This window comes from Gopherus evgoodei, chromosome 8, assembly GCF_007399415.2.
Source record: "Gopherus evgoodei ecotype Sinaloan lineage chromosome 8, rGopEvg1_v1.p, whole genome shotgun sequence".
NCBI lineage: Eukaryota > Metazoa > Chordata > Testudines > Testudinidae > Gopherus > Gopherus evgoodei.
The window spans coordinates 68,826,644-68,850,111 of NC_044329.1; positions in this window are offsets into that span (position 1 = coordinate 68,826,644).

The window sequence follows — 23,468 nt, forward strand, 5'->3', positions numbered from 1 at the left end:
GGATCAATACACTAATTTTTAAATATCCACTGGAAAAACAATATACTAAATAAGAGCATTCAAATTATTTAGGGGCTTGATCTTGTCCTTGGACACAGAAGAGTGGCTGCTTGTGGATTTGCTAGGATCAGAACAGTGCTTCTGGAGTACTAATTCTCCCCCTGTCTCAGGTAACTCCCTGAGCTCCAGAGAGAATAGAGCCTTAAGGTGAGCAAGACTTGACTAAGTTAGATGCCTTTCATCCTTCCTTTTCCCCCTACTTACTATACTGTGATTAGTCATTCCCCCAAAGAGATTCTCTGTGCGCTGTACTCCCAAACTATTTATTTTTCATATGTAAATGACACTATTTGTGAGTGACACAGGCTGTGTTGGATGAACATAGTATCATTGCACTCCATAAAGCTTTATAGAAATATGCTTGAGTGTAAATATGACACAACTGGAATGTTTTATGCTAAATATGCCATGTAGCTGTAAGCAGACTCAGGATGAGCTCTACTCTGACATTTGATGGTGAATTGTGGTGAGTTGTGGAAAAGAACTTCAGGGGCTGGTCTTGTTTGCATAGGCACACCCACTCTGCCTTGCATGAGCTCACAGCTACCCAAATGGTCATTTTGGCTGCTGTGGGATCCCCAGTTTCTCTGTTATTGGGGCAAGAAGAATAAAGTGGTGTTACCCTGATTATGTGAATCAAGGTCAGTGGAACTGTTTTATGACAGAGGGACTCACCATCAACTAAGTAGCACTCGCTAGACAAGGGACATGGATTCCAAAACCCAGTGAATTGAGGAAAGTTGAGGGTGGGTATTTGTACTTGAGGATATGGGCTCCTTTTAAGGGCCTGAAACATCAATTGCACCCTCTCCATTGTTGAATAGCAGAGCTAATTTTGATTCTATTAAGAGTCTGTAGTTACAGGCTGCTGTGCTGAATTCACTTTGGTCTAATGGTACACCAGCATTAGGGCTCCCCTGCTACAAGCTGAAATCACTAAAAGCTGAGATCACTGAGTGCTGTGTTAACTAGTGGGGGAGCCTGAAGATATATTGTTAAGCAGCTGGCAGAGCGGAGCAGTTTGTGGGATGGTTGGAGTGGCCAACAGCGTGGTGAGTGGAGTGAAGCAGGGCAAAGCAGAACAGTTCATGGGATGGCTAGAGTGGCTTATGGGATGGCTGGTGGAGTGGAGCGGCTTGTGGTGAAGGCTGCAGCAGAATCCCACGGAGAGGTGGGGCAGTTGGCTTTAAACCAAGTAAGGTGGCCCTTAACACCCTGTGTGCCCCTTCCCTCCCCCCCCACCTTTGCACCCAGGCTAGGAGGGTAAAACTCTGAAAATAAACTTTTGAACTCTGGGGCTGCACTGACCAGGGACAGAGATTTTTGGGGTGTTGGACTTTGGGGTGATCTTTTGGGTTATTGGACTTAAGATCCTGAAGGGAAAAAGATATTGCCAAACTTACTTGCAGGGGTGGGTCTTTTGCTCATAGTTTGTGTTATGACTCCTGTTTTTTGTGGTGGTTCCCCAACATTGTTTCCTTCTTTTATTAAAAGGATTTTGCTACACTCAGACTCTGTGCTTGCAAGTGGGGAAGTATTGCCTCTTAAAGGCACTGCGGGGGGGGGGGGTATGTAATTGTCCCAGGTCACTGGGTGGGGGCTCGAGCTGGTTTTGCATTGCGTTATTGAAACAGAACACCTGGATACTGAACCCAGCCCTTGTTGCTGCCAACTTAGATGGGCAGAAGGGTTACATAACATATCTTTGTGAAGGTTATATTCTTCTGCATGTATTCAGATATAAAAACGATGCATGCGTATGAATAGGATGAAGTTATGAGTGTTGGCTCTATGCTTGTATTTAAAGTGTTTGCTGCAGAAAGCACCTAAGGCAGATGTGGTCAATATAGTGTGAAGGGGTTATTCAAGTAATTGGGAGTATTTGGTTAACAATGGACACCAATCCACATCTGAGCTTTCCTGGGAAGACATGCAGAAAACTGAGTCGTGCACGGACATGTGACTTGCCCATGTGAATCAAAACCTCCATTTTTGTAGCTAGATTCTACACAGAGGAAGAGAGGGGTTCCCACCCACAAGAAAGAAACTATATAAGCCCCTGGAAAAAACCTTCAATTTTGTCTTCAGTAGGCTCAGGAGGGAGTCTCTCCACCCCCACAGGATACGTGAAAGAAACCAGAACAAAGGACAGTAACCACAGGGGTGTGAGTGATGGCTGAACCCAGACTAGAAGGAGGCTAGTCTGTAAAATAAGCTTACTGGAACATTTGAGGGTGAGATTTCATTTGTAATCACTTTCTTACTGTATTAGCTTTAGACTTGCATTTTTTTTATTTTGCTTGGAAATTCACTTTGTTCTGTCTTTTATTACATGGAACCAGTTAAATCCTGCTTTTTGTATTTAATAAAATCACTTATTAATTAGTTCAGGGTATGTATTAATACCTGGGCAGGGACAAACAATTGTGCATATCTCTCTATCAGTGTTATAGAGGGTGAACAATTCATGAGTTTACCCTGTATAAGCTTTATACAGGGTAAAATGGATTTCTTTGGGGTTTGGACCCAGTTATCTGAGTACTAGAGGCAAGAACACTTAAGCTGTTTCTAGTTTAGCCTGCAGCTTTTAGGGGACATCGTTCAGACCTGGGTCTGTTTGTTTGTAGCAGGCTAGCATGTCTGGCTCAAACCAGGCAAGGCACTGAAGTCCCAAACTGTCAGGGAAAATGGGCTCGGAGGTAGTCTCAGCACATCAGGTGGCAGTCCCAAAGCGTGTTTCTGTGATCCAACCCATCACACTTATGTCCTAGAGGATGAGTGAGCTAGTAGATCTACCTTGCAATCCCCTTTCATCTGTAAGATTTGGTCCCCACAGAGACAGCTGAGCCAGTCTCACAGGTTTCCACTTGCAGAGGACCCCAAGGGTGGGGACTCAGAGAAGCTGGTGTCTAGTCCTCAATAGTCGCATGCACTGGCACGGGCCTGATGGTGGTGAGAAGTCAGGATGTCCATGTTAACTTATCCTTCCACTGTGTCAACCTTTTAGCAATTGAAGGGGCTAATGATTATTGAAGGGACTATGTTAAGCTCTGGGCAGGAGGATAAGTTGGTAGAGAGAAAAGGCTGCTGCTTCAGAGGGAGAAGGGAAAACATTTCTCTCCTTCTGCCCTTTCCATGTAGGGGTCACCTACCACTCACCAGATTCCTCTTCACTCATCTCCACATCTATGACTAGCAGCTAAAGAGCTCTTCAAAAGTCAATCTACCACCTTATTCCTTTGTGAGGTCCAATGTCCTATTTACATCCTATCTCCCCTTAAGTTCCCCACTTTAGCTTCCTCACCTTTTATCTTTGGAACTTAATCTCTGCATTGGCTTTCCTGCTTCCCAAAACTACTATTCATTTGAAATATCTTCACTAAACACTACCTCCTTCCTGATCTTTTAGTCTGAGTTCCCTCTCCCTGATCACCCTATCTCCATCACATTCAACCTCTTGCCCCCATTCTGATCTATTCCAACTTCTTTCATGACTTACAATCCTACATTGTCTATGATCAGCCACTCATCTCTTTCATCATTCTCTCCACTCCAGGCTCTCGTTCAACCCCCCCCCCCGCCCCATCATCCATATCCTCCAATCCCATTGGCATGCTTCTGTGTGCAAAGTCCCTGGTCACACAGATTTCCTCTACTACAAATTCATACTCTCCCTCCCCAGTTCTGCCATCTTGCTGCTCAAGCAGCATTCCTTCTCTATGTCATACACTCTGCCCGATCACCTATTCACCCATGCTGGTTCTCTCCTGAAACCTTCTTCCATTTTTCAAGTAGAAACTCTCTTACAAAATGTGCAGTGACCTTCCCCTTCCCCTTGTGAGACCTACACTATAGGATCTGATTGAATAGATTTGAAAACAATTTTATACACCTTTTGAATTTTTTTCCAAGTACGTTGAAAACATTTATTTTGGGGAGACTGCATACAGTAGACAATTGGATACTATAATGAGGATTGGGTATGAATGTGTGTCTACACAAACGTCATGTAACTGACAATTTAGGAAATGTTAGTTTAGAGATAGGATGTTCACTTAGGCCCTGATCCTGCAGACACATGGGCTTGACACATGCATGGTCCTCCTGAATGAGACTACTTGTTTAAGGCACTCATCCAACAAATAAGTGTCACTTTTTATTCTTAACTATGTGATTTTTTTTTTTAAACAGCTCTATTCATTATACCTACATTATAAAATAGACAATGCACCAACCTCTTCTTTTTCCCCACTCTTCCCCTTAACAATGTTATCTTATGTTTATATTAGATGCTTTTCTATTGCCTAGATGACAGTAATTCCAGATCACATCTGAGCATTACTGAACTCTTGTGAGTCAGGAATGTATTATGATTTCCATGTTATATATGGTGACCTGATGGCCAGAGATTATGACCATTGTTTAAGGTCTCACACATAGGCGCCAACTCCATAGGTGCTCCTGGGCTGGAGCACCGAGGGGGAAAAATTGGTGAGTGCTCTGCACCCACTGGCTGATCCCCACCCCACCTCTTCACCCCAGCTTGCCTCCGCTCTGTCTCCGCCCCCTAGCTCCAGTGCTTGCTGCCACGAAACAGCTGCTTCGTGGCAGCAAGTGCTGAGAGGGAGGAGAGGGAATGTGGTGTGCTTGGGGAAGGACTGGGGATTTGGGGAAGGAGTCCAATAGGAGCAGGGAGGGAGTGGAGTTGGGACAGGGACTTTGGGGAAGGGGTTGGCTTGGGGTCGGGTCAGGCCGGGGCTGGGGGTGGTGCCAGCTCCCAGTCCACATCTTACCCACATGACCATCTTGACTCTTTTTAACGATGCCTTGAAGTTGTCACCTGTGTGGATGTGAAAGGAGAATGTAACATTATAATTTCCCCCACACACAACCAAAAAAGAAAGTTGCAAGGTCTGTATATTTTAGTAGAGAAACTCAAACCAAAACTGAAGGTACCAACACTCCAAAACTTTGGAGTGGGGGCAGGGGAAGCAAATGCAGACAATGTTATGGCTACTCCTTATGTCTGTAATGAATCAAACCTTAAAACCCATTAAACTTTAGGATGAATATTAGAAACCTGTCCCTGCATTCCACAGCTTGGGCCAATGTCCAGTATTGAGTTTAAAAAAAACAAACAAACCTGGTACTGTTTACTTTCCTGTAATATAACTTTCACAATTGTATTTTAGTTTAGTGTACAAGTCAGAATGACCATAATTTTATATACTGGCCTCTGAAATCGCAATAGACGTAATTATTCTACATTAATGTCAAATTCATATTTAATGGTAGTTTAGGTTGTCTCAAAAGGAAACTTGCTTTGTAATAAAGCAAAGCAGTAGCTGATTACTGGTGCTTTTCTCAACAGGGCTGTATTTCACATCTGTTATATGATATATAGTGCCATCAGGGACCGATCCAATAACTATAGGTACATAATACCTTTTAGTTAGGCGAACTGAATAAATATTGCATACAAGTTTTTGGGATCTCATAAAAGATTTTTTTCTAATGAAGAGGAAATTGGTGCAACTGGAAAATAACTCCAGGAGGAATTGTAAATTGGGAAAACCAATATCTACTAAACCCTCCGGTGCACTGATATTTGAAGCACTTACGTATAAACTTCTGATTACTCTCACCTACAAGGGAAATCTTACTGAGAACCTGACAGCTTGTGTAAAACTTTCTTGATAGTCAAATGACTATCTGCTGCTACTACACCTGTGCCTTTATGCCTACTAAACCTTTTTTTAAAAAAAAATCTCTACAATTTTCTCTTGTAGTACGGACTTTATAAAGACCAGATTATTGGAACCAAAAATATCTCTGCCTGGCCAAACTTTTGCTCCCTTCTGGTCTGCACAGCCTTAGGAACATAGCTGAGGTCAGGCTGTGAAGACTTTTAGGCTAAGCGGTATAACAGTCTCTCTGTTTTCTCCTGTTTTTCCTGTCATAATGAGTATGTGAGGTGACTGGAGTGGGAAAGTTTAGTGAATAGAGCCTTTAGACTGACGCATGCAGCAATACCTGCTGGCAGCTGAGAGCACAGAAAGGGAGACCGTAAAGCTTAAGCTTAACTTTTTACAATAGCAACAAATCTACTTGTTCTGTGCTGCTTGTTTTCCTGAGGCTAGATTGTGTGTGTGTTTCATCTAAAGAAAAGGCTCTGAAAATTAAACTCTCTCCACTAGCCTGCTGCTTTGCAGTCAATCATACAGCTAAGTACTGTGGGCTAGCATGTATCTATTCCTTACCACTGAAATAGATTTTATGGGCCAGGTTGTCTCAAGACCCTTTCAGTTGGTGTAAAGGGGCCATGATTTAGCTGCAAATGTACAGCAGAGAATTCTGCTAGCACATGTTGATTTTCCTGACATACAGCTGTGCTAGCTCCAGGTCTATGCCTCAGGTGTGTTGCGGAGGGATAAGTTATATTGAGGCTCCAGAGGCAACATGGAGGAGCTATGCTATGTCTGTGCTCCACCAACATATGGACACCACATCAGTGGCTGAGTTTGAGACCCCTGCTCTAAATTCTATTTACCTTAGTGCCACTGCCAGTCCTCAAATTCTCCCAGAGGGCCAATAATGTCATTGAAGATGGTATTCAGAAAAGAAGACATTTATATTGTATTGTTGTTTTGAATGTCTTAGAAATAATAAAACTGTCATACAACTTTAGACAATTCTTCACCTGCCAGAGAGTTTAGTGTTTGCCAGACACCCGGCAACGCTTCAGTTCTCAGTTTGTTGATGTTTGGCCTCAGTGACTGGGCAGTTGAAACCTTCAGGACTTCAGCAAGGTGTGCATCAGATAATTGTGTTGGGTATTTTGACTTGTTTATATTCATTGTGGGGGGAGGAGGGGGAAAGTGATGCTGCCACCGTGACAGACTCTGCCTGGCAACTAATGATGCTGCTTCCATGGCAGATGCTGCCTGGCAACTAATAATGTCCCTCTCCCCCAGCCAATAGGAGCTGTGGGGAGCAGCACCTGTAGCAAGCATTGCTGGCAGCGTGCCTGCATGCGTCTCCCCTCCGTGGGGTGCAGTGGGGAAGTTCTCGGCCATAGATGGCCTGCAGTTGGGACCTTGAGACCCCTAATTTAGAGCAACAAATCAACAGCTCTTAGTTTTGTCAAACTAGAGTTGGAGCCAAGAATCTGGAAGATCTTGACCTACATAGTCATATAATAAAGCATAAGAACCATCTATGGTGAAAGTAATTGGTAATAATAGGAATATGCAGCCTTTTAAAAAATACTTGCCTGGAGACCTAATCTTTGTATATCTGCCATAAATTCTGTATCCTGAGAAGGAAAATGGCTCTCAAATCTGCCTTAATACCTAAATTGTGATCCTAAACTGTGCTAATGGCTATTAGCATGAGTCCATAACCCCTTGCTCACTGAAGTACTAGTTTCCATGTGATGTGATTAAATAATAATGTGACCTTTCTTGATGAGAACCAGTATTTTGGTAATCATATCAATGAATATGAAAGATCTTCTTCGTTTAGCCTGGATTTACAGTCTATGAAATTTGAATTTGGAAAAAGAAATGACTTGTAAGTAGGTCAAAGTGTCACTCTGACTTGTGGGTATTTGGTTTAAAAAAAATTCTCTGCAATTATTTGCTGATCTATCAAGCCCTTAAATTTTTATAATCCTCAATATCTCTAACAAATACAATTTTCCAACCCAGTGTCACTGGCATCACAGTTGCAGCAGGTCATGGGTGTTTTTTTTTAAATGGATGTCTGTTTCAGAATTTGGTTATTTAAAATGTATGTAATTTAATTTATCAAAATAGCAAATACAATGAAGACAAAAGTCACTGACCTAAAATGTTGCCTTTAAGCATAGCTGAGATAGTGGAATGATGTAAAATGACATGAAGGCTGAAAACATAATTGCTCATTGTGGGTCTTTTTTTCAATAGCTAACATTATTCTAAAGATGAAAAGAGACAGTTATATATTTTTGGAATCACTTTCCTGTAGGAAAGGAACAAGCCATCTATTTATTTTGCTACTGCTGGGGCTGACTCAGAACTATATTTATAAAAGTTTATTTATTGACATTGTGGACCAAATTTTCAAAGCAGCCTCTAACCAAAAACTAATTTTGGACTTGGTACTTTTGTGCAAGGAGCTCTGTGCCAAATGAGCAGTTAATGGTCTACCCAGTTTACATGCACAAAATCACAAGTTTTATTTCTAGGAGCAAATTCCATGTTCTTGGGCACCTTTAAATCAAAGGTTCTTCAGGATGAGTGTTCAAAATTCAGAGGCAGTGGCTGAAAATGCAGCCCTATAAGACTACATAACACTGCCAAATGACAGTGATACATGTTCTGCCTTAATTCCCTGAATGCTAGTAATATTTAAATTCTGCAATGGACACATCAAAGATTCCATTTTAATCAAACACAACCAAACGGTGATGACATTAACTTTTCAGAGAGGCTTCACCAACAGTTCAGTTAAAAATATGATGGAAAACCTTGAGTTACAATGAAAATTCAGGTAGGCTTTTTCCCCGTCTTTGCCTGTGAAATTTTGTGGTGGGGAATGAATGAAACAATGCACATGTGAAGGCATGGAAAACGAGATTAGTGAGCAACTTTATTTAAAAGCTGGTAACCTTTTGTAACTAGCAGAATCTTAATTTAGGTGACTAGAGACCCTCATAGTGATTAAAAGTGAGGAAATTGGATGATGACGATTTTTAAAAACAAACAAACCCCAAATTAGAGAAACCGAAGTCCAATTCAGGAAACCAGAGATCTGTACTGAAATTCCCATATGACCTCTCCCTGATCCTTTATAGATCCATTTGATTCAATGAGGCAGTGTGGAGGAAAGAAATGGTTTGTAACCACTCTCCATAACAATCTACATATGTCATTTAACTCTAATTGGCAGGAATCCCCCCAAAATGGTGTCACTTGTAGACACCTAATTGTATCAGCCCTTACTTTGTTTAGCAAAGGTTAGTATTTTCTCCTGCCAAGTAATGTTATAGTCATGGAGAGATTAAACACATCTGACTATATGCTAGAAAAAAAATGGCAAGGTAATTAATGGTTCAAAATTTTTTGTTAGGATTGAGTATTATAATTAGTTATGCACAGTCCTTGCCTAGAACCAAGAACCCATATGGAAATTGAGTGAAATCAGGTTTTTGTCAGGGTGCACAAGATTGACAGACCTGGACTATTCCTGCGGAGGTTCCCAAGCAAGTAATAGCCTGCTTCTAGAAAACATCAGCAAGTTCATTAGCTTCTGCACCAAGCACTAGGAGGTGTCTGACCCTGCTGCTTAGTCCTTCACCTGTTACTCTGTGAGGAAAGCACCCACTGCAAAGGCCTTCATGGAACTAAGGGGTAGTGGTTGTACAAGGTAGCCTTAATAAGACAGAAAATGGTGAAGGAGTAGGGTGAGTAATCCCCCTTATAGACTCAAGGAATGGATCATGGTAAAGTACGGACTCAGTGGTAACCTCCTTTGTGTAAATTAACTCTGAAGGATCCAGTTTGTGACACCCATGTGGACCAGACCTTGCATTTTGGTTCACTTTTAGCTATTATGCTGCTTGTAGTATAGTATCTGATTCCAGAAATGGCTTTACACAATGCTTATACCTGCTCACCAATAAGTGCAGCAATGTGTAGTGTCTGAAATGTAATGATACATTATTGAAATGAAACCTTCATTTCTAGGGGCCTAATCCAAAGCTCTTTGAAGTAACTGGAAGGGTTCCTAATGACTCCAGTGGGGTATGAAACTAGGATATTGAGGAAGAGATTGAGCAGGGGCTCTGAACCAGGAAGGCGCACAGATGGTGACCTGATGAAAAACCTAGATGACTTTTTTTTATTCTTCCTGATAGTTCAAGTGCAACAAATGAAGCTATTTTTACCAGTTCTCTGCTTTATATACTAATTATGGAAAGTGGAGCATAAAGTACAGTGGGGAAACGAGTCACTGTCAAGTGTGCTGATGCTGCCACTGTCAAATGTAACTATGCTGTGAACTTTCTCCCCACCCACATACCTCAGCGTGAACAAAGCAGAAGAGAATGCCTTGTGGCAGGTGAGGCCAGATTATCATAATGTGGGTGTAAAGGTTGTATCTGCAAAATGTACATTGTGTCCTAATGCCTCTTGCATGTAGCTGCAAAAGTCATTTGCACGTGCAAACTGGGTAACTTGGCCTTCAAGTGTTATATGCCCAATTGCCGAGAGACACCCACAACTCTTTTCCTGGTAGAAGCATGTGTGTTTGTAGAGAACATGTCTTTTAGATGCATTGTTTAAAGACAGCCCATGTACCCTATAACTGAAAAACCTTGCATGTAGTGTAATAAACTGCAGAACATGCAGAGGCTATGTTTCTCATGTTTGTTTGCAGATCTTCAGTCAGCAGAGTTATAGCAGTTTATGCTAAAGTCAGTAGATGTATGCAAGGCAGGCTCTGGCTTTTTTGCCGCCCCAAGCAGAAAAACACCCTGCGGGGCGGCTGGAGCCAGGGCGCAAACTTTCAGCTAGTGGGACTCCCTGGCTGCAGATGTGCCCTGGGCAGTGGAGTGTGGGTCCCAGCTAGCGGGAGGAGGGAGCGGGGTGGAGAGAGAGATAGGGTGTGGCCAGGGCTTCCTTCAGCCAAGGTGCTCAGCACTCGGCCCTTCCTGCCACGCTGCCTGTTGGGAGGGCTCTGTGCCGCTCCAGTCAGCGGGGAGGGAAGGACGCGGGCTGCCGGGCTTGCTGCAGACCTGGCACTGGCTAGGGGAGACGGAGCGTGCAGCCGGCTCCTAGCAGGGCGCTCCCCTCCTCCATGCCGCTGCCCCCCACAAGGTGGCCAGAGCAGTGAACAAAAAAAAGGGGGGCGGGGAAAGGGAGGAGGCCATGCCGCCCTAGAATTGGACGGAACGCTGCCCCTTAGAGTCTGCCACCCCCCAGCACAAGGTTGCTTGGCTGGTGCCTGGAGCCAGCCCTGGATGTATGCTCACTCAAACCAGATAAGGATCTGATCCTGTTTGTTAATTAGTTAGCAGATCAGCAGCAGCTAAAATTTCTGGAATGATCTCATGCAATTGTTTTGGGGGAATACAAAGATCTTTCTAGGGACACTACTAATAATTTTTCCTCAATAATATTCTCAGGGTTACAGCTGCTGCTTACTGTCACCAAGTCCTCTCTCTTCCCTCCCTCCCCCACCTTTCTGTATCTCCAAACATCTTACCTGAATTTTTTCAGTTCCTGTTAGGTCTGTAGCAGTTCTTGGCCTTTAACAGTATCCACAGTCTGTGGGAGGGAAAGGGCAGAGGGCTTGGTAGCCTCATCATCTGTCTTCCTGGTAACCAGCAGCATATTGACACTGCTGAAATGCCATCCAAAAACAGCTTAATAAAGATGCACCAACATGAGTTTTAGGCTTGCCATGGCTCATTATTTTGTCTCAAACACAGCAATTAGCACTGGGTGTACTTTATGATAATTAGGAATATGTTTTACACATCAGATGGTGATGCTGACTTTTGAGAGCAACCACCTGGGCCCAACTCAATTTAGCCAAAATATTTCTGTATCTTTTTCTGATTTCAGTGGTACAAAATGCTTATGAGAAATAGTTTTAAAATGGTTTCTTTCATCACTGAATAATTGACTCAAATACCTTTTGCATCTTGCTATTCAAATAAATTGGGAGTAACTTGCTATTTCCCACAGGCATTCTGACAGTCTAGATATCTCATTCTTCAGTGGGGTTGCCAGATGTCTGGTTTTTGATGAGAAAATCAGTTCAAAATGGGACCTGTGCAGTTTCTGGTCAGCACTGCTGTCTGGACACCAAAAGTCTAGTTACCACAGTGGCCGCAATCTGCCTCTGCTACTGGGAAGGCCAGAAGAGCAGCTGCTTCTGGAGGAGGAGGAATCCTGACAGTGCACAGCACTTGAGGAGCTGGGCTGGCAGCTGGGCTTGTCACCCATCTTACCTTCTCAGCCTCCCATGGCCCTGGTGTTCTCCATTCCCTCCCTCCAGGGACAGACACTCCCTCCACACCTCTGTGCCCTGATTGGACAGGCAGGCTGTGTCCACTCCTCTCACCCCAGCTGAATCCTGGGGGAGAGGGGAGTAAGTGACAGGGGGGTCTGTAGTATTTGGGTTTGACAAAATGGAAAGTTGGCAATCTGCGAGTGTGTCTAACACAGAATAAAATAACTATGACAATGTTCATCTGAATGTTGCTTTGCAGCTTTGTCTCCTAAGATGCCAAAAATTTAGATATTTCAGGCAGAAAAGCATACAATTTGGCTCAATTTCAGGCTTGCAACCATCATCGGAGCCTAATAAGAAACTTTGAGGCTTCAGTATGAACAGCAGTACTGAGAAACTAATGGCAGCAAACTTATCTTGAGGAGGTTTTTGTCATTGGAATTAGTTTTAATCAGGAGCCATTGTTTAAAATAACTTAGGTGCAAGCTTTTGTTCTCACAAATGCATCATCCACAACCCTTAATGTCCCTGTTCATGTAATTGTGTGTGCATGAAACAACACAGGAGGAAATTGGGATATGTATCGTCAGTACATCCTATTATTGACTAAGTGAAGGTCTAGTCCTGCTTCTTTTGAAGTGCATGGCAAAATTCCAGTCGACTTCACTATTGGAAGGTTAGGCCCTTGGTCAGCTCACTGAAGTGGGGTGGGGGTGGGGGTGGAGGAGTTGTGGGTTTTTTTTTTTTTTAAACTGTAGTTATCACTGAAGATACCGTTATTTGGTGGAGAAAGTCTCCTTTGACAGTATATTGGGTTCTGTATCATTCTCTACTATTGAGGAAAAAAACAGAACTTCAAAGCTGAGCCCCTCTGACTTGCAGTGGGTATCAATTAGAATCCCTGAATCTGTCTCTGTGGTTTTGGCCTCAGTTCAGATATGAGCCCAGAAAGGGGCACTTGCTTTCAGTACCAGTCAGGCTGAAATCTCTTAACACAAGATCTTCTGAGATGTCCACTATATTCCTGTCCAAATCTTCTGACAACAGTTCAGTATTTTGAGGCTGTCCAATGCAAACACTGGCCTTGATTCCATCAAACCAAAAACACTCATCCCAGCCTTAAACCTCATCTAAAATTAGAAGTTGAAGGTCTCATAACAGAAATTGTTATGGCTGTGCCAGGTATGTCTTCATTTGCAGTCCTTGGGGAAATGCTCACTGGCTGTGACAAAGTGAAATACTGGAGGAAACAGGGTTGGCTCCAGACACCAGCTTATCAAGCAAGCGCTTGGGGCGGCAACTCTGGAGCGGGGTGGCACTTTCAGTTATTTGGCGGCAATTCGGCGGAGGGTCCCTCACTCCCGCTCAGAGTGAAGGACCTCCTGCTGAATTGCCACAGATGGCGATCATGGTTTTTTGTGGCGCAAAACCCCTGCAGCTGGCCCTGGGAGGAAACTAGTATCTCAATATACAATGCTGAGCTAGTGAACACAACTGTTTCTCTTTCATCATTTGATCTCTCTGGAGCAGAATAGAAATATTTTTATCTAAAAGTGATCTTGTTTGCATCTGTTTTTTCACTGTTTTTTGAGGGAACAACCAGCAAGTCCATTTTATGGGCAGAGAGACTATGCAATGGGTCCTCTCCACCTTCCATTTTATTGTTAATTGGAGTTTATAATGGGTGCCATTTTAAGATGGGTTGGATGGTTGTTGACTTTTACAATAGAATTTCAGGAATCCTCATTATTTAAATTGGGCATACCACAATATCTGCAGTGCTTCCTGATTGCATAGCTTGTGGCAAATGTTCAGGTTTTAATGGCTTCCTTGGTACATGCACACACTCTGAAGACAACTCTTATTTCTGTGTCTGAGATGGAACTACTTCTTCTTTAGGGCCTGTGAAAATTTTCTGGTTTGTTTTGGGGTAAGGGGTTCTCTGAGCCCTTCCCTGCACTTCTGGGGGGGGGGACGCTTTTTAAGGGCTGGTGGTAAAGTACTCAGCTAAATAAATTTTTAAATAGCCATCTTATAAGAGACTGCTGTTTACGTTCTTGCCAGAGCTGGCACCAGGGGTTTTGCCGCCCCAAGCAGCACCTCCTCACCAAAAAAAGGCATGATCGTGATCTGCGGCAATTCAGCAGGAGGTCCTTCGCTCCGAGCAGGAGTGAGGGACCCTCCGCTGAATTGCCGCCGAATAACTGAAAGTACCGCCCCGCTCCGGAGTTGCCGCCCCAAGCTTGATAAGCTGGTGCCTGGAGCCGGCCCTGGTTCTTGCCTGCTAATGCATGTGCCCACTTCCTTTTTAAGTTTTAAAATCTTAGAGAAATGTCTGTTTTGAAGGGAAATTAATGTTCTGGAGAAATTGCTCTAAGTTCAACAAATGTTAAGTCCTGCAATGGAGTAAGATGAAATACACTGATACAAGTGGACTTGGCTATCTGGGACTCAGCAAGGAATGATGGTAGATAAATGTAAATGTTGGCATTTGTAATGGCGCTGTGTTGCTATGCTTGGCTGAAAGAGAAGGGAGTCAAAAGCTCATTTTAGGGAGCTTGACTTGCCTGCGTGTGGAATATTGTGTGAATTTCTAGTACCTATAGTTTGGGGAGGATCTAAAACAATGCAATGAAAAGGGAAAAAAGATATAGAATTTGATTAACGGTGAATGAGGAAGTTACAGCTGAACATGCCTATCTGTTTGTTTGCTCTTTAGTACTTCTACAGGAGGGAGAATTCAAAGTGGTTAGACACATAATATAAACCTAAACCTGATTATGGTTTCTCGGTACCTTTTGAGGAGTAACAATATAAAGGAAGGAAAGAGAATGAAGTATAGTAGTTGCAAATACAGAAAGACAAAGAGCAGTGCTGGAATGTAGAACAAAAAAAGGTGGGCTACATCATCAGATGTTCTTGTGGTTAAGGGATTTTTCCTTTCTTCCCAGTAAGCCGTGACTGGGACATGGCAGACCTGAGAACAGAACCCAGGTCTTGCCCAAAATTACACAGGAAGTCTGTGAAAGTCATTTAATCTCTACATACTTCATTTCCCCCATCTGTAAAATAGGAATAAGTTTTTCCTCCTTCATAGTAGTAGTGTACTGCACTTTGACTGCTCAGTGTGGATGCTGCTGGCATGAACTAAAAAGGTACCTAGTTTGTCTTTTATCAACAGGATTACATTAATGCAAACTAGGTACCTTTTTAGTTCATGCCAGCAGTGACCATGTGAGGCAATTAGAGCATAACAATTGGGTGCTCTTCAGTTCCTAGTGTAGATGTAGCATAGATAGTGACTTTGAAGTATTCTTCCTTCTGTGGTAGTGAACATCAGATTCTTCATCCCTTGCAGTCTTAAGTCAAAACTGTGTGTTTCTTCTAAATGAGGCACTGTGTCCTGTGATGTGCATGAGGTCAGTTTAGATGATCACTACAGTGGTCCTTCTGGCCCTAAAGTCATCATCTGTGAGCTCAAACATAAATCCAGGGCTTGATCCAGAATTTTTTGGGTGAAGTTCTGTGGCCTGTGTCTTAGCCTGACCTCCTGCATAACTGCAGGAACACTCAAGGAAACTTTTTAAATCTGGTCAACTGCTCAGAGTTGGCTGTGCTATAATTCCAATCATGCTGTTGTGACCACTGATGGGGGAACAGAGAACTGTATTTTACCACCTTTGTCTTTCTATTAGGAAGATAAATCTTAAAACCTAGCATTACTGTTAACCTTCAGGATCTACTGCATTCACTGTAGCTTTGATAGGCTTGACCTCATAGTATGTATTGCTCTGAGTGAATTACTAACAATGGAATTGTTCATGGCCATTTTAGCAGAAGACCTCTGGTCCATGAGGATTTATAATATATATAATCAACAAACCATAAAAATAGAAATGAGACCTTTCCATGGACTTCAGAATAATCATTACTCACAGGGTCAGCCCCTGGCCTAATACTTTGTCTTTTGTGTGTGTGTGTTTTTTTTCTTTTATACCAATAATATTGTATGCAAGTAAGTGGTCTGTAAATTAGCTGGTCAGGAGGAATACTGTGCAATGTGTTGGCTACAATGTCTAAATAGAGTTAGGCATCAAAGGAAGAAGAAACTTGAGGATGATGCCCATTAATGGAAGTTATAGTCAGTACCATTAAAACATAGCTGGTTATTAAACCTACTATTTACTTTGGGCTTGTAATTTTTAGCATCTTCTATAATTTCAGTGGGAAATACCACAAGTAATTCAGTAAACCTAACTGACAGTGGGTGGTTAATATATGTCCTTGATGGCTTACGCATATACACATGTGCCAAACTCAGTCCCTCCTAATTTCTGTATGTGAGATGGAACTTGTTCTTAAGGACTTGTAGAGATTCTTGGCTGTTTTTGTTTTATCTGCCCAAATGCTCTTACATCCATGTATCTGTGATATATCTGTCTTGAAATTCACATAGGGTCAGCCTACATGTCATGCTTAATTTCATAACTCGCTGCTGTGAGAGGATAGTATAACCTAGTCCAGGTGCAACTGTTTTTACACTCTCTTTATGAAAACTGTTTAAAAGTTGTTGTTGTTTTTTTTTTCTCTGTGATAAGGCTGATCTCCCAGTAAGTGTTTGTGTAGTGCCTACCCTAATTCTGATGGAGGCCTCTCTGCACTACTGTAATATAAATATTGAATTAGTGCAGGAAACAAAATAAGGTAGAGCTCCTCTGACACAGGAAGATAATTAGGTATTATAAAGACAGATTCCTTATACAAAACTATATATTCAAAATCAGCTTCCTTCTAAGTGGAGCTGAACTTTGTATCTCCACACCAATTCTAGTCTGCAATTTTGCTAACCAAATAGCATGAATGATTCCCATTTCTTCTCTGTTTGGATGATTCCATACCACGATATTATTCTTCCCATGTTGCCAAATTCCAGGCTCTTCTGCTCAGATAAATACCATGTCTATTTATAAATACATAACATAGCATAGCTATCTAGCTAATATTTAAGAGGCTCACTGAGGCTAACAGTATCTAGCATATTACAACTCGTGGTTTTTAAATAAATCTGAATTCACACTGGTGCTAGGAGATATTAGTTGCACCTTGATCTGAAAGTTACTACTTTCAATTATAAGATGTAACTTTTGTGATCTCCAGAGAAACTGCTCCCTTTTTAATAGACCTTTGGAGTCATTAGAGTAAGAAATTCTATAGTCATCTGGGGCACCATGCCAGAAAAGAAGAGAGAACACAGAGAAAGGATGTTGGTGGGTACCACTTAAAATACCCTGGGTTGGGAGGAAAAGAACCTTAGGAAGAGTGATGGAACAAAGGCCCCAGTGAATCCAGTCTAGAACCTTGCAGGGTCTCCAACAACAGTTCACCTGGAACTATCCCCTCTTTATCATGGTAACTGGAACAAAGCAAACTGTATCTTCATACTAAGGGTACCACTTAGCACCAAGTTAACTAAAAATCCATATGTTTCTAGGAGGACATGACCTTAGAATTTTGGGTATTTGTTTAGAGATCTGGTTCTCTTCCTATGTGTATTGATCCATGTCAGATCCCTGTTGTGAATCTAACTTTTTAAAATTATTCTTTTAATTACCCCATCACTATCGAGTTACAGAAGAAACTGCCATTTCATGTGTTTGAAGTTCTATTTCTATGCATAGTAAAAAGCAAGACATTGTCAGTGGTAATGCATGTCACAAGGGAGAGACAAATGAAATAATTTCATTCCTCTCCTTTTGGAAGTAATATCTATGCAAAAACTCGCCAACATACTAGAAGCTGAAGCTAATGGCTGAAATTGGCTTAGAGAATTACATGATGTTAAAAAAAAAAAAAATAGGTTGATGCCTGAGATTTGTGGGTGAAGCATGAATGGGGCTGGAAAAGTACTCGTGTGCTTCAATTTTTTCCTTTTATTTTTTTCCCTTTATACCCGGCATCAGGGAACGCAGCATGACTGCTCACAGCTCTATCCCATAATTTATAATGAGCTAAGCTTTTGTTACCAGCCATACAAGTAATTTCTTTCTGGCTTATCGCAAAACAGTACAAAGAGGCGAGTCCAATAAGGTGTATGTTTTAATGTTTATTAGGTGTTTAAATAAACTTCACATAGCAATGAACTGTATTACACCAAGATCAAGAATATTGTCATCATTCTTTAACTAAGGCTCCCATTTGTAAGAAATTTTGGCGTGAGTTTGTCTTGTTTTGCCAAGGACACACACAGACATCATCTCTCTGCATGTGCAATGTTGCAGTACATAGATTTTTTTTATTATTATTATTATTATTTTTTTTTTATTATTATTTTTTGGAGGCGTTTTCAACCATCTCTCCTCTTGTGTTCAGAATACTCGGGGTGCATACCAGGAGGCTTTTTCTATACCAGAGTTTTTGTTAATAAATGTAGTAAGAAAGAGAGTAATGGCAGAATGAGCTCCCTTTGTGTTGTAATCAGCTCCAGGAAGGAGTGACTGTTGTCTCAACTATCTGAGTAAAACCAACTTAAAACAAAAAATCCTGAAGATATTCGTCTTTTGATCAGAGAAGTTTCATATGTGAAAGACTTTCAATGCTGCTTTCAGAGCTGATATTCCTCTTGACTGTGATCACAAAAAGTGGGGCCACAGTTGCATTCATTGTTCAGTGAGCTTGTCCACATAGTTAAACCCACCGACAGCAATGAATGTTGATTGTGACCTTTTTAGTAAAGCTCAGCAAAGAGGATGGGGTGGGGGGAAGAGATACCTTGTGTGCTGGTTTGGCAGCTGTCTTCATTGAAAGGCCTGAAAGCATGAAGCAAGGAGGATGATGGTTAGCTGGAGGGTACAATCAACGGTCGATGGTTTTCACTTTAATTCCAAACTCACCGACAGCGTTGAATGTTCTCTGAAGCAACCACTAAAAACAGAACTCCACTGACTTGACAGCATCCTTAAAATCTGAAAGGGGGGGGGAATCATAACTGACACAATGGTTTTATTCATACAGATTATGCAGTTTGTCACTGTTCCCTTAGCACCACCACTCACCTTCCTTGGCTTGTTCTATTACAATCCTACAGCAAGGAACTGGCAACTCTCCAGGCTTTGATCCTATGAAAAGAAAAGGCCTGTTTCATTTATTGAAAAGCTTTTGTTTATCTAGTTTAGAAATCTAGAGCAAAATTATCTAGTGTTGTCAGTCAAACCAAGGAGTAAAATGTTAATCAAAGTGTGTAATCCCATACCTCTACACAACTGGGTTAAAAGCACAATGAACCTGCAATGTCACTAACAGATTGCCCCGTCCCAATAAAGTGTCTTCTGCTGGTTGAATTCAATCAAACCTGAATCTGTTTTAAGATTGTCGGGTATTGACTGTTTGAAGCAGCATAATAAGCTTCTAGGGCAGGATGGGGAAGTAGAACTACTTCATTCTCTTTGTAAATTACCATATATGCTAATAGTACTATATTAAATAATTATCTGTTCTAAAAGGAGCATCCTGTTTCTTCAAATGCTTCTATACAACTCATATAGTTAGTCTAATTCACAAAGCCCTTCTACATACCTATCCACCACACACATCTGCCTAACTTAAGAAGTCAACTGAAATCCCATTATACTAGTTTAGAGGTAATCAAATTGCAGTCTGATGCAGTGTTAGATATTCTTTAAATGTAAATTGCAGCTGGCTCCACCTGTTATGAAAATCTAGCATGAGAGTAAGAGGTGAACTTATCTGGGTCATTCTAACCAAGAGATTCCTTCTTGGAGTGCAATGAGGTGTGTGTGTGGGGGGGGGGGGGGAGTGTAGGTTTTTTGTTTTTAAGTGTCTTGTCCATATCAAGAATTTGATTATCACATTTCGTGAAGTGCTCCTTCTGATAAAGCTCCAGCAATAATGACAGTTGTTTGCCTTTCCTCTAAACCTAGCCAGTTCATTTAGACTTTCTCTTCTATCAAAACTGGCTTCTAGAAAAAAGGAAGTGTACATAGTATTGCAATTCATGTGTAACACAACAAAGGTTTGTCTTCCTTGACTATTAATTGGAAGGGTTGGGAAGTGGAAAGACATGAATATGAATCAGAGGACAAAGTGAGACTTATCTACCTTGCTTACTATCTGCACTGGCAAGCAGAATTGGCCTGCAGAAGAGAATTACCTTGAAAGGCTCAAGCTCAACTAGAGAGTGTCTCTATCCCACTGTGCAGTAGAACTAGTTATTGTGAAACTGATGATTTGTTGGTTTTCATTAAATGCTGCATCTGTAATCTTGTTTCCAAGTAGAGTTGGTGTGGTATATTTGGCATTTCAGTGCATAACCTATTTTTCAGTCACTTCAAGCATCAGCTTGCTAGTATTTGCATAAATGGGAACCCAAAGCTAAAAGACACCACATCATGACTGTGTGCTATTTCCTTTAGTATGATAAATAAGGCTCCTTGGCAAGGACTTTTAAGTCATAGCTATTTCTTTTAACTGATCTGTCCTGCGTATACTGGAATTGATTGCCCCACTTTTTTTAACATGTAATAGTAAACTAAGATGATAAATGAATTGCTGTCCTGTATCCAACAGAAAATCATACTGGTGTGCGTAGACATGATTGCAGTGGCATAAATTGGGGTCGTCTTGTGGGCTATAGTGTGCTTTGTAGACAGGATGCTTCCCTCCCACCCTGCCCTTCTTTTTTTGGCCTGGGAAATGTATCCTTTGTGATTTGTGACAGCTTCAGAATTCAAAGTAAATGCAGAGTAAACTTGTTTTGCCAATACAGCCAAGAACTTGTGATGTAGTCACATATAGCAGACCACAGTCTTGTGGCTTGATTATCTGCTCACTCACACTGGTTTTATTCCAGTGCAACTCCATTGGTTTCAATGAAGTTACTCTTGATTTTACATCATGAATGAGTGGAGAATCAGGCTCCTGGATTTGATAGGCCTTTGTTCCTATCTGCAGGTGTTCAGTGTCCCAGCTAAATGAGTAGAGTTTAGGGTTACTCACATTTTAGCACAGAAGATGGAGGATGTTTGCTTCTTATTCTTCATTTTTCTCTTTCTCTGTCAGTTTGTTTAAAAAAAAAAAAAAGGTATCTCGCCTGGCTGATAACCAGAGTCTCTATTTCCAAGGTTCTGTGGCTGGGTTAAATTCTATCTCAAAAACTACAGCTGGCTTTTCATTCCAGTCTTCTAGACTGGAGATAGATATAAAACCACAGTCTTCCTTTATTTAACTCTATGCTGATGGAAGCAGAGGCTCATGGGAAATCCAGGCACTCATGAGCTGCAGTCCTGATGCCCAAACCTTGAAGTTTATGCAGGGTAATAATGCTTTCCTCTTGTCTGGTTTTCATTTAAAAAAAAAAAAAATTCCCAACTGGGCAAATATAGCTTAACTGGCTGTGCTACAAATGCTAGATTTGTTTTGTTTTAAATCTCCGGGCTTATGAGAACATTCAGATTAGTCGTATGCTTTTTTTATTTAAGGTTAGTAGGTCATAAATAAACCAAAGCACTTTCCTTGCTATGAGCAATAGGGTCATAGTATACATGAAATATCACTTTTAAAAAAGTAGGAACCTAACATGAATTGACAGAGGTACATGAGGAAGTAGTTCATCGTGTCGCTGTAAAGGCCATAGGGATCTGGGCTGTTGAGGTTGTCTGTTTCAGGAATAGATTAGATATCTTGTCTGATGATCTGCACTTAATTTAAGTGACTGCCTTTGCCAGTCCTTCCAGAGGGCAACTGTGTGAAATAGAGCATCTCATCTTCCGTCTCCAGTCCTTTTTTTCCTCCTCTTGATGCCTGACCTAAATTTTGAAGATATGGGGGGGGTGGGGTGTGTGCGCTGCACAAACAATTACTTTGCTGCCGGGAAAGCTGCATCTCTACTCTTAATTAACGGGAGTCCACATCTTGACTTTTTTTCTTTCTGTTCTCAAAGAAGAATGTTTAACTGCATAATATTGGCTAATATCAGCAACTAGATTTCACTGTTCACTACCACTCATGTTTATCAGTTTCCCTATATGGGACAGTTATTTAGGCTCCTTTCCCTATTTGGAAATAGTGACTGCAGCTCTATGAAACTTTCCCCTGCTCTTTCTTTGTCCCTCTCCTTCCTTTTCCCTCCTTCACCCACCCATCTATTGGGGAATACATGATAGATGCCAAGTAAGCCTGGATCCATGTTGGCTGCATTGAACATCCTTTTGAATCTATTTTGCTGCCCTTACCAGCAGTGAGACTGTTAAGAAAAGTACCAGGTTATACAAATAGTCTGGAATTGGGGATTTCTTGCAAGTACATACAGGTTGTAAGAATTGCACTCCTGGCACCTCTCTGTAGGGATGCATTTTAAGAAAAATTCTATGCTGCTTCTGCACTGATTAAAAGATTATGTTAATATAGCTCGGTGGTAAATGCTTTGAGTGGTTTATAGCATCTTTAACTTGCACTGACAACATTTAACAGTTAATAGCATCCCCTTGATGTTGTTAAATTGTTACTAGAGGGAAAATTATGTCTTGCATATAAATATTCATTTGTCTAGTAGCAAGGGGAAAAACACATAGTTTGACACATGGAGAACAATCACTTGTGCTCAGTTATAGGCTACTTCCATAATCTCCCACAGTCAGCAAGCCTTCAGTTACACACTTGGGGACAGGAGGAAAGGTAGTGCATTTTCAAACTTTTCAATTTTGACACTGAAGTGTGAATTCCAGTGGCAGTATCTAAAAATGGTATTAGGATAGATCCTCAGCTAGTAGAAATTGGCATAGCTCTTTTGGTATCAATCGAGCTAGGCCAGTTCACGCCTAAGTATGATTTGTAAGCAGAGTGAGGCATAATTATTGGCTCCTTTTTATTCCCATTTAAAACCAGTTTACCTGTTCTTCTGTTCCATTCTTCATGGTATTCCTCCATTTTAAAAGAAAACCCTCTCAAATGCCACATCTTCATATTGTATTGACACTGGACCTGAAATAAAGTAACACACACAAAGAATCCCATTAAATAGTGATACTATGCTATTTTCTCTTAAATGAATTAAATTCACTTGACCATTGTCAACAGAAGCTTTATTTTATTTCTTGGTTGGCTGTACACCGTAAGTCAATTATTGAAATGAAACTTAGTGTTATGTTATAAAAATTTATGGACACTGCAAGAAAGGAAGTACTTCTGTTGCAGAAAGGGGGCAGGAAGGAAACATTCATTTCTGCAGCACATGGGTAAAAGATGACAAAAGCTAATACTATTTCTCTGTTTATCTGATCTCACAATATTTTTACAAACCCTAATTGAAGTGGATAGAAGTTTGAGGTTGTTAGGAGTGCAGAATCAATTCCTAAATATGGACTCAATGCAGGAGTTACTGGGTGGTGTTTGAT